The sequence below is a fragment of the Xenopus tropicalis genome, chromosome 3 (genome assembly GCF_000004195.4).
Source record: "Xenopus tropicalis strain Nigerian chromosome 3, UCB_Xtro_10.0, whole genome shotgun sequence".
In the NCBI taxonomy this organism is placed as follows: domain Eukaryota; kingdom Metazoa; phylum Chordata; class Amphibia; order Anura; family Pipidae; genus Xenopus; species Xenopus tropicalis.
This window is the reverse complement of record NC_030679.2, coordinates 103,337,985-103,353,868: the sequence shown is the minus strand read 5'-3', so window position 1 is coordinate 103,353,868 and position 15,884 is coordinate 103,337,985. Positions and strand designations below refer to the sequence as shown.

Below are 15,884 nucleotides of genomic sequence, written 5' to 3'. Positions count from 1 at the left end.
AGCAGGATACAAGTATAGATGCTTTTAGTCTTATAAATGTTATGTAGCTCAACATACATTGTATAAAAACATGAGTGATTAAACTGGAAAACTATTATATTTGTGTGTTATGTTTTCCTTTATTCTATTACTGTTCTGCTTTTCATAGAATTTCCGTTATATACTGGTATTCTTAGATATTGCTAAGATATTCCTTTCTCCAGTATTGTAAATCATTCCATTTTACCAAGGGCTTGTTCTCTTGTAGTTACAGAATTGATATGACCTGGAAAGCTGATGACTGAAAGGAAATTTCGGCGGTCCAGAAAATACTGCCAATGGCTTTATTCATCTATGATAAAATAGAACAGGCAGCTAATAATGCTAGGATACTTAGTACAAGGGCTGGTTGTGCTCTGATATAGTACCTGGCTGAGGGAATGTGCAGGCTTTGCAAAATAAGAACTATATAGGAAAATATGCAGGAACAGAAACTCACTGTATAAAGGTGTAAATATAACGATAGAAAGCAAAATATGGTTCAAGGCTATATAAACAGCCATGGTCATTGGAGTCACCCTAGTATTCAGTAATGCTGCAGCAAGTATATACAGTTCATCTGTAAGATCCAGGAGCAGAGTTCCCTAATGTTTTTTTTACTATTGTGCCACACTCAAAGATGTAAAAAAGTGTTGGGGAGCCACAGAAGCATGAACACAGTCCATTGGGGATGCCAAATAAGGGCTGTGTTGGCTATTTGGTAGCCCCACATAGTCTGCTAGCCTGCAGAAGACCCTGCTTGCAGTAAAACTGTATTATGCTTCCAAAACTTGCCCTCAAGCCAGACATTTAAAACTGGGCACATACTTTGAGGTCACAGGGAGCAACATCAAAGGGGGAGATGAGAAACATGTTGCGTATGAAACACTGTTTGGGGAGAACTGATCTAAGGTCATGCAACATATCCTTAGCCTAGAACCCTTTCCCATGGACAGATGTGCTTTCTTTATCAGTTCTTTAAAAGGTTAAGCCTGGATGTATGAGTGTTCTGTGGCTTTAGCCAGATTCTGTTTCCGAGTCTTCAAAATGATGTGTAAACAAATTAGCATTATCTTCCCAAAACCATTGTTTCAGAAGGAGGTTGTCTGATTCCTATCTCACTAGCGTGCCTTTTCCCATTTATACACAAACTGTATTCAGTCTCCATGAGTAACTCCTAAAACCCTATGCTAAATAATTTATCTCATGCAAGAGACCCTGGTTTAATTCCCTGGGTCCTATAATGGCTGCATTGCCTGCTGGAAAAGTGCTTTGAATCCCATGGGAGAAAAGCATTATGTAAATGAGCCCCTTTTTTTGTGTATACCCATCATTTCTGTATGTTTCTCCTCCAATTTAAATATTAATGTGAAATGTTTGATAACTCAATGAATGACAATGCTAAAATACAATGTTTAATGATCACTCAGTGATGCTGTTCTGTTGTAGTCTATGGAGCAGTTCATAAAAGGGAAAAGCAGGATAACAGTGACTTTATATAGACTTCTTCATATATAGCAATGTCCTTGTGCTTCATTGTACAACAAAACAATGAAGCAAATGGGAATTAAACTCTCCTATTACTGAATGTATATACCTTCTCTTTAATTGACAAGCCTTATTTCTGGAGATATATTTAATCAGGTACATACCTATGTCTATATGACGGAGAGCGGTGTCTAAAGTTGGGAGTTGTTAATGATTTCTTTTTGTGAAACAAAGTGGAGGCTTCCTGGGTTGGTGTTATTAGTTAGCCAGGGCTCAAAGGATTAATCAATCAATGTCCCGTGTCATTCTGCTAGCAAATTGGATCCATCTGCTAGCAGAGCATTTTAGATATTTTAGGAGCTAAAAAAAATTGATTGCATTTGGCTAAAAAAAAGCAAATAAAAATGACCTTCCTTAGTTTATTCTGCACATGCCATCCTACATTAGTAACTAATGAAAGCAGTTTGTATTTAAAGGATTTTAACATAATTTAGGCTAATAGTGACACTTTGAAAATAGTACACTCAAATCAGCCTACAATATAAGGCTAACAGATGTTGGTATTTTATGATTAATTATACATTTCATTAACATATGATTATTGTCAAACATCATTTGATGGGAAGAAACTACTTGAGTCATTTATAGAGATCTGGAACATAGCGAAGCTTATTTATAAATGCCTGTTTGCTTTAATGTTCCAACTTTAATATGCAAATGCGGGATAATGATTCTCTATATGAGATTTAAATAGAACATGAAGACAGAAGAATTTTCCAGATTGAATGTATAATTTAGATACCCTGGGTTGTCATCTTTCCCCCCCTCCTAAAAATACAAAAACCGAACATGCATCCCATATTTATTTTTCGCACTACAGACTGAAAATGCTTAAATGAGCAACAGATGTTACGGCAGTATTATGTAGCTTTATCATTTTGTCAAAGATAAATATTCTGCCTGATGAGACAATGAATCTTTCCTGGCAAAAACAGTTATGTGCAAAACATGCAATAATGTAGTCAGAATTAGAAACTGGTAAAAGAACACAACTTTAAAGCGATACCATCGTCTGAATAAAAAGTGTGTGTTTCGACTACTAAAACATGTAATATAGATATATAAATATATTAATAAGGGGAGGGCATTTTTTAGTAGCTTAATGTACAGAATGTCTTAATGTCCTATATATATTGATAATGGGTGAGTGCAGAGGATCTCTTGTTGTTGTTTCTATGTATTTTGTGGTCACAACCTCATTGCACCCCCGCCTAATGGTTTAAAATTTAGTGGTTGAGCACAACTTTCCCTTTTTTTGCTATAGTTTATACAGGAGCAGTGGCCAGCTCCATGTTGTAGCTCCCACCCTTCCCAGCTGCAGTCAGGTGATCTCAGTGGAGCCAATAAAAGGGCAACCATATGGGGGTTTTAACCTTGAAACCAAGAAAGTTGCAGGTAAAACGTAGTCCCTTTGTTAAATGTATATTGAAACAGTAGAATTCTTAATGAATCGCATAAGTCAGTGTAGGAACTGGCCAGAAGGGATGACTTTGACGCAGTTGGCCAGCTTGAAGTATATTGCAATATATGGACAAACAATCCCTGTTTTGTTTAAAGGGAAGGGCATTTCTTAGTAGCTTAATGCACAGAATGTCTTAATGTCCTATATATATTGATAATGGGTGAGTGCAGAGGATCTCTTGTTGTTGTTTCTAAATATATAAATAATAAATATAGTACTGTTTGGGAAAAATATTTTAATTTACTGCTGGAAAGCTTATTGACACTTTTTGTACTTACATGGGGAACATACTTACTCCTGCTTATGCTACACTTTCCTTTCTGCCATTGAAACCCAGCAAAAGCCCTAACCAAAGCAACTACTAGGTATGTACAGGTTATTTATGGCTTTTGTGTATATAAATGAATACGCTGCTTAAGAGGCATCTTGGCTACCAAGTAAATGTTTTTACTAGAAGTGAATTACTATTTGCCAGAGCATTGATTTTAGCTAGAAAATGCCTAAATCATAACCCAGAGCTAGTTAAAAAGACTGCAGCTAAGGATTTATTTAGTCATCCAGTAGTAACACTGCAGCCAAAAGCCCTATATGCTGTTCCTAAAGGTGACCAATACACGGGCTAATAAAACTGCCAGCGTGGTTTTCCAGACCAGGTCCGCTGCTTAGTGGTTTGTGTATGGGGCCCACAGACAGGCCAACCAGACATTAATCAGTAGGTTTGTTGCATCCAATGTGCAAATGACCGGCAGTGTATGCCCCACTTAAGCCAGGTAAAATTCCCATGTTTGCAGGTTAAAGCCAGGTAGAGTGAAAGATATATATCAAGTTTAATAGCAGCCTTAAAAACATTATGGCCCTTACCTTTACTCCCAGCTCTGTGCTTCTCATTTCCTTCTACACCTGGATCCTACATCCTTCTCATTGCTGCAGGCTCTGGATAAGTTAAAAAAAATATTTTCTTTCAGATACATCATAATGTATTTATACCTATTACATAAATTATGTATTTACACAATGCCAGCAAGTTATACAATACAATCATTTATAACAGGGGCCTTACAATAACTGAACAAATCAGTGAGCATTCCTTGCCTACAAAAAAATTCAACAAAAACTTCACTGCTGTTTTTAGGGCTCTTATAAAGAAAATAGGGCAAAGTACAAAAAAAAACAGAGCAAAACACAAGTACAAATTGCTGTGTTTTGGCACTTTGTACCATGAACCAATCATTTCATATTTGTAATTTGAGGCCTAATCCTTTGTGCTTCACCCCATATATGTATAGATTAGGGTCTATTCTCCCCTTAAAGCTAGGGTAATGTGTACAGTATATGATACAATTCACATGGATTACAGAATAAGTGGCATTTTTAATACAGATATAGATACACACACAAATTAGAAAGGTATTGCTTGCTATTAATTTGTAATTCATTCATATTCACATTACATGATGGCACAGAAACCAGTGCATTCTGCATAATAATTGATTGATAATCAGCCCTGTAGGAGTACTATTAGCTTCTCTGCCAGATGGAACCTCACTTTCCACTAATATGATTTCTGACAACCCCTAAGCTTAGTTTTTCAATATCAATTCAGACCACAATGAGCATGTGCAGTGTGACAGGAAATAAAAAAAAATGGCCTTACAGGATTCAAGGTGTAGAGCTGTGTTGACTGCTTTTAAATCATTAAACATGTTATAGGGCTCTTATAGGGCTTTTAAAGTTATTATAAAACATGTCTAGCCATGTTTAGCCATATTCTTTTTTAGGCTTCAGTGAGTACAGGGGCAAACAATTTTATATGCTTAAATGGGTTGCTCATCTTAATATCAACGTTTGGTATGATGTAGACAGTGCTATTCTGAGACTATTTGCAATTGGCCTTCATTTTTTATTATTTGCATTTTTAAAAATTATTTAGCTTTTTGTTCAGCAGCTTTCCAGTTTGGAATTTTAGCACATATCTGGTATTAAGGGATAAGGAAAAAAGAAAAAGTATGACCTACAAAATTGCACCTCCCCCTCTTTTGAAAATAACAAGGTTAAAATTTACATTAAAACTATTGTAGGTTTAGGCAGAACCAACCGGCCATTCTCCCAAGAAGTCAGAATTAACCAACCATTATATATGCTAAATAATGAGCCAGCTCTGGACCAATATACTGGACCAATGCGCCCTTAAGTCACTCACTCATAGTTTTGGATAGACAGGACTCTTAGCCGCAAGAAGGGTGACTGGTTGGGTGGTGTGGGGGGCAATTTGGGTGGCAGTGGGTGGCAGTCTGAATGACTATATACCGTACATATATAATAGTTGGTTAATGCTGACTTATTGGGAGAATGGCCGGTTGGTCCTGCCTAAACCAACAATAGTTTTAATGCAAATTTTAACCTTGTTATTTTTGAACAACACATCCTTAATTATTTTAATTTCATATGTAGATCTCAATAAAGGTTAAGTTTTCAAAAGAGGGGGAGGTGCAATTTTGTAGGTCATACTTTTTCTTTTTTCCTTTCCTAATTGAGCCATTTGACCCTGTACACCCTCCTTAAGTTTCACTCTGTCCCATGGTAGGTGCCCCCTATCTATTGTCCCAATTGTCCAATTAAACCTAGCAACCAGGCAGTGGTTTGAAAGAGAGACAGGAATATGAATAGAGGAGGGCCTAAATAGAAAGATAAGTAATTAAAAAGTAACAATAACAATTAAATTGTAGCCTCTCAGGGCAACCATTTTTGGCTGCTGGGGTCAGTGACCCCCATTTAAAGATGGAAAGAGTCAGAAGAAGAAAGCAAATAAATTCAAGAACTATAAAAAATAAAGACTAACTGAAAAGTTACTAAGAATAGGCCATTCTCAAACATTCTAAGAATTAACCTGTTGAGCCATGCCTTTAATGTTATATGTATGGACAGGCTATGACAAGACTTTAGGGTTTAATCATGCTAGGACTTCTACAAGCGAGCGTTTTGGTGCCAAGGGCCACCTGTTAACCTTCTGTATACATCTAATAGGATGCTTTTCATTCAACAGTATCAGGCGGGTAAGGGCATTTGGAAATCATCTGAGTATATTCTCTCTTTTATGAATAAGTGGAACAGTCCGGCACTGAGGAAGCTGCAGCATGCAACTCACAGGTCAGAAAAAACATACATGTATCTACTGAAAGTTGTTCATTCTTAGAGCAGATGCTTATACTTAACAGGGTAGAGGACATATTAAATATAAGAAAATCATGTCATGTAATGAAAAAAAGATGAACATTTTTCTGGAAAAATTACAACATATCTCAGCAGGAGGAGATACAAAAACTGTTTTAATGCTGAGAGGCTCCATTTAAAATGTGAGGATTAGGCGAGACACCAGAACCTGTTTGACATAATCCCACTGAACGGCTTCCTTTAATGCCCAGTGCCTGGAAGCAGAGGCTAAGTGAAATGTTTACAGTCAGGTTCTTGTGAACTCCGCTGTCACATAGATGGTTAAACGGGTAAACAATATCATATCTGTAAAGTGCACTCTCTCACTGAGGCCTGAATGAATGTTGTTCTATGGTCCTGACCTCTGAATTTTACCACTTTGCTTGGTGTATTATTTTCTCACATTTATAGATCTGTTCATTTTAAATAAAGGGTGCTTTTTAGACTTTTCAAGGCTTTTATCGGCTGTGTTTTCTCTTGCCAGGTTATTATCAATTTTCTAATCTTGACTTGTGGGGAAAATGGAATCCACATTGATCTGTTCATCAAATATTGATAGCCTTTTTCTGTCTATCGAATGGCTGTGTTATTTTATTGACACAATGCAAAGAGAACTGTCATGGTTGTAAATTAGACACGTCTTACTCTTAACATTTATTAGCAAACCACACCTTACTCATCATTATCTAGAATTTCTAGCAGATCATAAGTCAGGATCAAACTAAATATAATTGTATACCGACTGACATAAGCTGTATATTCTTAATTTGTCACTGAGGTTGTGCTTTACTGCCCATTTATGATGGAAATTAACGGTAGGTTAATATTGATGTATCAGATGTAGAGGCTATTGAACCATGCCGGACCAATAACAGTCATAGCTGTAATAATAATTCCACAAACTTTATTGATCCCCAGGGGATGGTCATGTAATCAGTATAAAAACACAAGGTAACCCAATTCACAATATGATAGTCACATGGAAAAAGTTCAAGTAGTTTAATGATATCAGAGGCACTAGCAGAAAGGTAGACCATTGCTACATAAAACTTAAATGTAAGTGTCAAATGGTGGAGAACATGTAATCCCTTGCATATTTGCACCAGTGAAGAATATAACTATTGTGACACAACCCTTGGCCTCTGGATGGGTTTTTTTTAGAAGGGAATGTTGCATGTGGACTACAATAGATTGTTGGATTTAATGCATTTGCACTTTATCCATTAAAAGTTACTGGAGCTTGGAACTCCATTGACTTAAACAGATAATAGTTGGTTTATTGAATAATACATGAGAAAAGCATTTGCAGAATGCATTTGCAGTGATGAGTTGGTGCTTCATGTTCCCTTCCTTAGGCACAGGGTCCCAAACCCATAGATCTGTAGTGAATTATAACTTCCAATAATTCATAACAGCTCACAAATTTTGGGTGCTGTGAAACACACAATGGAAGGCTCAGAGCCTGAGCACCCCTTCTTTAGGGTTCCGTCACCTGTTGGAGTCACAGTTATCTATATTCAATAACCACCAGGCACTATATGATTTATCACTTCAGATATTTTCCTGTTGAAGCTGTAGCCGAGACTGCACTATGAAATGGGCAGAAATCTGTTGCTATTCTAAACTAGGTCTATTTACTAACTACAGGGTGCCAAGACCTTGGATACTATAGATACACATATATACATATCATACCCTCTCATATTTTAATAACCGGACCATACCAACCAACTCTGTTGCAGGCCTTCAAGAATCTCATACTCAAGAACTCATAGACTGTGATGTTTACATTTGGATCTTGCTCTAATAGATTCACTCTAGGTACACAAAAGCCTTTAATATGTTTAACATTGGCATGCTTATTCACACCAAGTCATTTTTGAAGTAATATGCAGGGTGACATGGAAATAAGTATCGCTGTTAGCCGATTCCATCATACTATTCTCTTCAGTCATTTACATTGCCAAACATGCATACATGAATATAATAGTAAGGCAATAGCTTGGTTAATATGCCCCCCAGAAATATCCATGACTTTTTATTAAGAGCTCAGTCTAGGAAAGGAGGTAAAGTCTGAACAATAACAAACATTTGCAATTTTCTTATTTGTACACAGAAGGGTATACATTGCCTTATACCCATACTGAATTGAGGACCATATATAATTTTAGCCTATTCAGTAATTCTGCAGCCAGTCGCTATTTACCTCTTCAGACATTCTATATGTTTACTAGCTCCCCTGGAGAAGGAGACCATTTTTACTAATATAAGTTAAAATTGTACTGTCAGCCTAATAAATAACAATCAGATCAAAACTAATTAGAATGAGATAGATATAAGTTAATGCAAAGGTGCAAATCTTTATTTATTTAAGTAAATGAGCCTTAAGAAAGTCTAATGAAAATCTAATGAAATACTATTATGGTGCCAGAGATTCAGATGTTTAATACTTCAATCATACTACCATAACAAGTGCTAACTGGTGATTGGTTGAATAGGTTTATTATAGTTAAGTAAATGTGTTACTCATTTCCCTGTGTTTGAAATGATAATTCAACATAACCAAAGCTGTTTGATCACAAAGATTGGCAAAACACTTTGAAATATAATATACAATTGTATATTTTCATTTAGAGTTTAGGAATTTGGTTTATTTTAGACGCTTTCTAATGCTCTTTTGGAATTGTGTGTCCTCCTAATGATGAATAAATACCCCTCAAACTGGCAACCAGCTGGTAAAGGACAATTAACATATTTTGCTAAATTGGAGCTTGATTAATTGTATTCCCCACAATTTCCCTGTTTTCTCTTTATAGGATTTTCATTACTGCTATACAGTATAGACCTGTAGGCATATGAGCTGGCCAGGAATTAGGCATTAGAGAGGTACATATATGAGATACATAAATTACATAAATAATTTTATTGTGTCTTGCAATTTATTGTTAAATGTTAATTGTTAAATGTTAAAGTAAGGCATTTGTTACAAGTTCATTAGCTGTAAAATGACCTGAAAACTATTTTTATGTGTCATTTTTAATACGTTGGAGGTTGTAGAAATTGGGTTGAAATACGTCAGTGATCAGCTGCTGTGAAAGCAAGCATTATGTAATGTTATAAAAGTTGCAGTTAGCCCCAGGTATAGTAACCTAAACAGCCAATCAGACAGGCAGTGAGCAAATGCTATTGGTCATTAGCTGTTATGGGTTACTAGATCTGGTTGAAACTTTTATCTTAGTATCCTAATTGTCTAACTGGATACATTCTGATTCCAGTCAGCATTTCATTTAAATAAATGCTCCTTTTATCTGCCTGAAAGGGGTTTGTTACATGGGATCTATTATACCCAGCTGCAGTTGTCTCGTTTAACTCAGAAGGCAAATCCAGACTGCAGGAATACAGCCAGAATTTAACATGGAAGCAGCTGTCTTCATGTGTATTCAGTTGTATGCTGTTACTGTATCTATAAAAATAAAAAGGGGGAAAGTAGGGAGGGCAAATATGCAAGGTTAATGGCTTTCATTAAATGTATAAGTCTCACTTCAATTTGTTGTAAAAAATTTAATTACCTGGGCCTCAACAACACTGTCAACTCTCATATCCTGTTTGTTCCTACACTATTCATCTTTGTAATTATTTTCTTTTCTGTTATCTCTGCTCACTGCCCATAACACACAAAGAGGTGGCACAAGTGTATCACCTACACATACAGTATGAAGGTGGCCATGCACCTTACAACTATGATCTTTCCTGTGACCGATACGACTGATATCTGAAGCTTTTGCAATATCGGTTGTCTCATCGATCCACCATACATGCACCGAATATTGTATGAAACCTTACTTTGTATGATAATATCAGCTTAACAGTAGCAGAATTTATTATCACCTGTTATCCAGAAAGCTCCAAAAGACTTCAGTTCCATTTCTTATAAAAAGTAATTTACAACAGCAAGTGCAGTGTGCAAAGTGCAATCGCCATGCTTTTTACCCATAATATAGCGTTTTGTCCAAAAAATACTATTTTATTTAGTATTTAAAGATTTTTAGCCTTAAAAAAAGACCCCTTATTTTGAAAAAAACCCAAGTCCCCAAGCATTTCAAAGAATAGATGAAAAAAATGTATGTTTATCAATGCTGAAATTCAGCTTTCACTTCAAGCAGGCTAATATAAAAGTCAGTATATATGATACTAGGTCAGAGCTAATCTACGTCTGCTGCATTCAGTCTGGCTCTAGTGCTATGTCACATTCCTGGGCATTACCCGCGTATATGTGCTGTTAATTAGCATTAAAGTCTGTAACCAGACGAGGATAAAACCTTGCGACAGACGGAAACAGATCGCCGTCAGGATAGCTGATCCGATTAGGAAGGCTTATAGAAGTTAACTACACTTCTGCAGCTGTTGCAGGCTTACTGGCTGAAACTACTCCGGTAAAACTCCCCCACCTACGCTAGTCTGATCACTCCATTTCTTAAGGTATATCTTCCTTAGTAAGGAGAAAACCACACACTGTCAAACTACAAAAACAGTTTGAGACTAGAAAAGAAGGGTCAATAGTAGAAGAGATAGAGCAAGGAACAGCTGCTTGGCAAAAAATAGAAAAATAGAATAATTAGCTTGGAAGGACATGGAGTGCAAACCAGGACAAATATATATATATATATATATACACACACACCAGAAGTAATATTATCTAGAATATAGATATCAAAAGGAATCATTATACTATCTGACACAACAACCAGCCTACAATATTTTGCATGCCAGAATGTTGTGGCTCAAAGATGTAACTTGTATTAGATACACAAAGGTAAGGAGATGTAATGGCTTAAATATGACTTTGCTCAGTTTAATACTTTGTCAATTCCGTATGGATTGGGCAAATTACTTAAAGAAATACTGTCATGGGAAAACATGTTTTTTTCAGAACACATCAGTTAATAGAGCTTCTCCGGCAGAATCCTGCACTGAAATCTGTTTTCCAGAAACAGATTTATTTATATTTATTTATATTCACATGGGGCTAGCCATATTCTTCATTTCCCAGGGTGCCACAGCCATGTGACCTGTGCTCTGATAAACTTCAGTCACACTTTACTGCTGCGCTGCAAGTTGGAGTGATATCAACCCCCCCCAGCAGCCGATCAGCAGAACAATGGGAAGGTAGCAAGATAGCAGCTGCCAGTAGGTATCAGAATAGCACTCAATAGTAAGGAATCCAGGTCCGGCTTGGGACTCCTCTAGTTACACGGGAGTAGGAGAAACAATAGGTTACCTGAAAGCAGTTCTAATGTATAGCGCTGGCTCCTTCTGAAAGCTCACAATGCACTGAGATGGCTGCCTACACACCAATATTACAGCTAAAAAATACATTTGTTGGTTGAAGAATAAAATATAAAATGGTAGAGTGAATTATTTGCTTTGTAAGCAGTGTAATTTTAGAAATAAAATGTATACCGTAAAAATCATGACAGAATCCCTTTAAAGGAACAGTAACACCAAAACATGAAAGTGTATAAAAGTAACTAAAATATAATGTGCTGCTGCCCTGCACTGGTAAAAGTTGTGTGTTTACTTCAGAAAGACTACTATAATTTATATAAATAAGCTGCTATGGAGCCATGGAGGCAGCCATTCAAAGGAGAAAAGGCACAGGCACGTAGCAGATAACAGATAAACACTATTGTATTCTACAGAACTTATCTGTTATCTGCAATGTAACCTGTGCCTTTCCCCCCCCCCCCCCGTGACTACACAGCAGCTTATTATATAAATTATAGTAGTGTTACTGTAGCAAACACACCAGTTTTACCAGTGCAGGGCAACAGTGCATTATATTTTTATTACTTTAAAGCTCATTAAGTTTTTAGTGTTACTGTTCCTTTAAGTTACAAATGCACAGTGCATTTGTAACTTAAAGGGATTCTGTCATGATTTTTTAAATTATAAATTGGTGGGGCCACAAAAATGCTTGTCAAAGCAAGAAAACCTAAATAAGAAGATGTAGAAAGGAGGTTTCACTGTATTTTTATTTAGTAAGGCCAGTGTGTATATGACCTGGCAGGACCAAGCTATGTGGTTACATGGGAGCAAAATATTAAAGCGCTAGAACCCCCATTCATTTACCAATGTACCAAATACATTTAAGAACAGTTATTTATTTGTTTTCAATTATTTATTCAGGGTAAAATGAAATGACTACTGATTCTACTAAATGATGTTTACTTTTTCTTATTACATCTCATCTCTACTTGCTGCAATGTGTTATTGAATAGGTCCTTGTATACGTAACTATACAAAAGGTAACTGATTTATGATACAGGAATGGGATCTGTTATCAAGAAACCTATTATCCAAAAAGCTCTGAATCACAGCCATCTCCCACAGACTTTTAAACATATCATTCTAAAATTGATTTCCTTTTTCTCTGTAGTAATAAAATAGTATCTTGATTCTAACTAAGATATAATTATTCTATATTGGTGGCAAAACAATACTATTGGGTTTATTAAAACAGCAAATTATTTTTTTTAAGTCTGGAGATCCAAATTATAGAAAGACCCAGGTCCTCAACATTCTGGATAACAGGCCCATTTTTTTTATTTATGAGCTATATGTTCAAGTCCCTTTTTAATTTCCCAACAATAATTAATTATGTGTGCTGTTTTATAGCACAATTTAACATTCATTAGAAATGATATATAGAGAGAGTAAAATACCCTAGCAGACAATGCTATATTTGTTGTGCTGTAAAGTATAGAAAGAGACTCAACGTACAGTCCTGTCCTCCAAATGCATATAACAGAGGAAGATTAAGCCCATGAGTTTTATAAATATTTCCAAAGCAAATGAAAACCTGCTGGAGATAATCTGGAAAGAGATCACCAGACAGTGAGCTGGTTTTATTTTCCACAAAGCTTTGTCAGGATGGTTTCTATTATAACTGGCTTCTATTGTGCATATAACGGGAAGACTTCTGTAAGAAGGAGAATGTATTGCCAAATTAAATGTGCAGAACAAGTGACAGCTCTAAAGGACTATGACAGACAGCTTCATAAACTGTGGTGTTTGCTATGATTTAATGCCTGGCTCTATAGGACTGCAAAAACGTGCCAATTTGTAGTACTGAATGGATTTTAAGCCGTGGAAGTCCATTTACACTTGTCTCCAATATATTCTATTATTGACATGTAGGTTTTAGCAGATCTGTGGCAGGATAAGGGGAAATTGTAAAGCTGTCTTTTGTTTTATGGATGGATGTTGCTACACAAACCTGCTTCCCTCTGTTTAGATGACTAATTGATATTTCTATATTTTCTGCAGAACTCTGCTAAAGGGGAAAGACATTTTAAAGCAAATAGTAGCAATATATTTTTCTTTCATATTCCATACACTGCTATATACTTAAGGTCCATTACTACCATGTGTGCCTGCAGTCTACTGTGTACTTGATGTTCTGAAAACCTAGGAATTTATAGAATGCAATAAAAATGAATACAAAAATGTAAAGTTTTTTCTATTACATATTTTACAGATGTTACTCTAAAAGAAAAAAAAACCCACAAAATATTTTATTTTACAATCATGTGAACCTAATGGTTTCTGCTTTAGTGGAATGTTCTTACTCTGCTGCTATTCCAGCTTCTATTTTGGCAGAAGCAGAAGATAAATAGAGCTGCATCATGTTTGCATAGCTAGTTTCTTATTCTTCACAGAAAAATAAGAACTCAAATGGATACACCGCCACGTCTCAGCACAAACCAATGAGTGTATTGACATGTCTAAGGGGCAGATTTATTAAAGTATAAATTAAAAAATGCAACCACAGAAAAAAACACCCACTGTTCATTCCTATGAGATTTTCAGAAGCATATTTATGAAATGATGAAATCCAACTTGCACCCATTCATAAATACACTTCTAAAAATCCCATAGGAGTGAATAAAAAGTGAGTTTTTCTATGGCGAGGTTTAACTTCACACTTTGATAAATCTGCCCCTAAATGTGTTGCTACCAATCGACTGAAGATGCCAACTCTACCACCATTTTTGAAATCACTGAATATTTCATAATAGCAAAAGAAATCAAGTAATTTGTTACACAGTTTTATAGGCTGACCCCCTGAATCACACATTTGAGCATTGGAATCATGGTTCCTATGAATATAAGTCTGTCTTGAAAACACATGGATGCACAAGTGCCACAGATGAATACAATTAAATGCGTAACCCAATGCATGGGTTGGCAGATATTGTCAAATTAAAAGGGCTATGGTAGTTGGAGGAGTTTTAAGGCTGCAAGGACAGGAGCCAGATGTACATTTTGCATGAGGGCCAGTGGGTGTTTAGTTACTGCAAATCAAGTGAACATTCTGTAGCTACTAAATTATATCATGGAAAGCATATTCTACATTCATGTTAAGTAAAGTTAAACAACAGCTGTGTTTTGGCTTATAAAATTCACTGAAGAGGTTTTCCAGCTATAAATTTTCTATTAGATATTCAGAATGCCAAACCTCAGCACAGTTTGGAGTGAAGTGTTGTTTTGCACAAATTGCCCAACTTTGAGATGATTTTAAACATGAGTAAAGTAGACAACTTAGTATGAGGAATAATATGTAAAGTAAATATTGATCACAACACAGTCATGTACATTTCAAAATGTTGGCATGACTGTAGGCCTATCTCCATAAACCAGTTGGGATCAATTACAGATATACATGATATTTACATGAGACTTCTTAGAGATGAAAGGGGGATATAATGGTTTGATTTCTCTGTAAGGCCTCCCACACACTCAGTAAGGTTGGATGTAACTAAACAATATAATACAATAACATGATTCTCATAGATTTTATGGGTCTACCTGACTAGCAACTTGCTCAACACAACCTCAGTCAGTCACATTGTTTAAATACAGCCTAAGAATCAAAACTATGATTTATATAGATATATATGCCCACAAACAAGCATACAGCTTTTATGGCAATGTGTGTGCCTAAATGAATGAACAGTTTAATTTCTTATGCTGTGGCACTGAAGAATACAGTAGATTGGAACATAGTCATACTCCAGCCTATCACTTAATAATCCGAAAATGCAATGCCACTGCTATTTGTAGACCACTTATACTGTTATATGCTAAAAGTAGCCCTCTCTACCTAATCCTTCACAAAAAAAAAAAAAATTCTACAACAAAAGGTCTTATAGAGGTTGGGAGCAGTAATGTCGGTTTGCACGTTTACCTTGGTTTGTATATCCACAGGCATTATCATTGGTTGTAATCAACAATAATGTTCACATTGACCAGTGAACCATTTGCCAGCAGCCTGCTTGATTCCTTGTGGTCTGATGACTTTAACAAAAATGTAATTTCTATTTTTTTAGACTTTGGGAAGTAGTGAATAACAAACTATTCAGCATATTCTGATGAGGTTGATGGTGTTTTATTTCTATTAAATGAAAAATAATGATTTGCCTTCAAGGATCCTTTTATTCTCAAAGCACCCAAAGAATAGCACATATTTCTTCCTAAAATGATCTTCCCACATCATGCACATTATTTGAAGATGTTTGTGTCACATTTTGAACTAGCTTCCAGAAATAAATCTGAGGAAAGGACATCAGTATCTAGCAAAAAGCAT

At 35.9% G+C, this 15,884-nt stretch overlaps 1 protein-coding gene across 1 annotated transcript in view; it reads right to left on the bottom strand.

Moving 5' to 3' along the window:
- Positions 1-15,884, bottom strand: part of sema6d (semaphorin 6D) — a 238,976-nt gene that overhangs the window by 111,701 nt on the left and 111,391 nt on the right. The window contains exon 3 of the mRNA XM_031897617.1: positions 3,890-3,961. The gene's annotated coding sequence lies outside the window, so the exon portion shown is untranslated. The remainder of the gene's footprint in view (positions 1-3,889; positions 3,962-15,884) is intronic.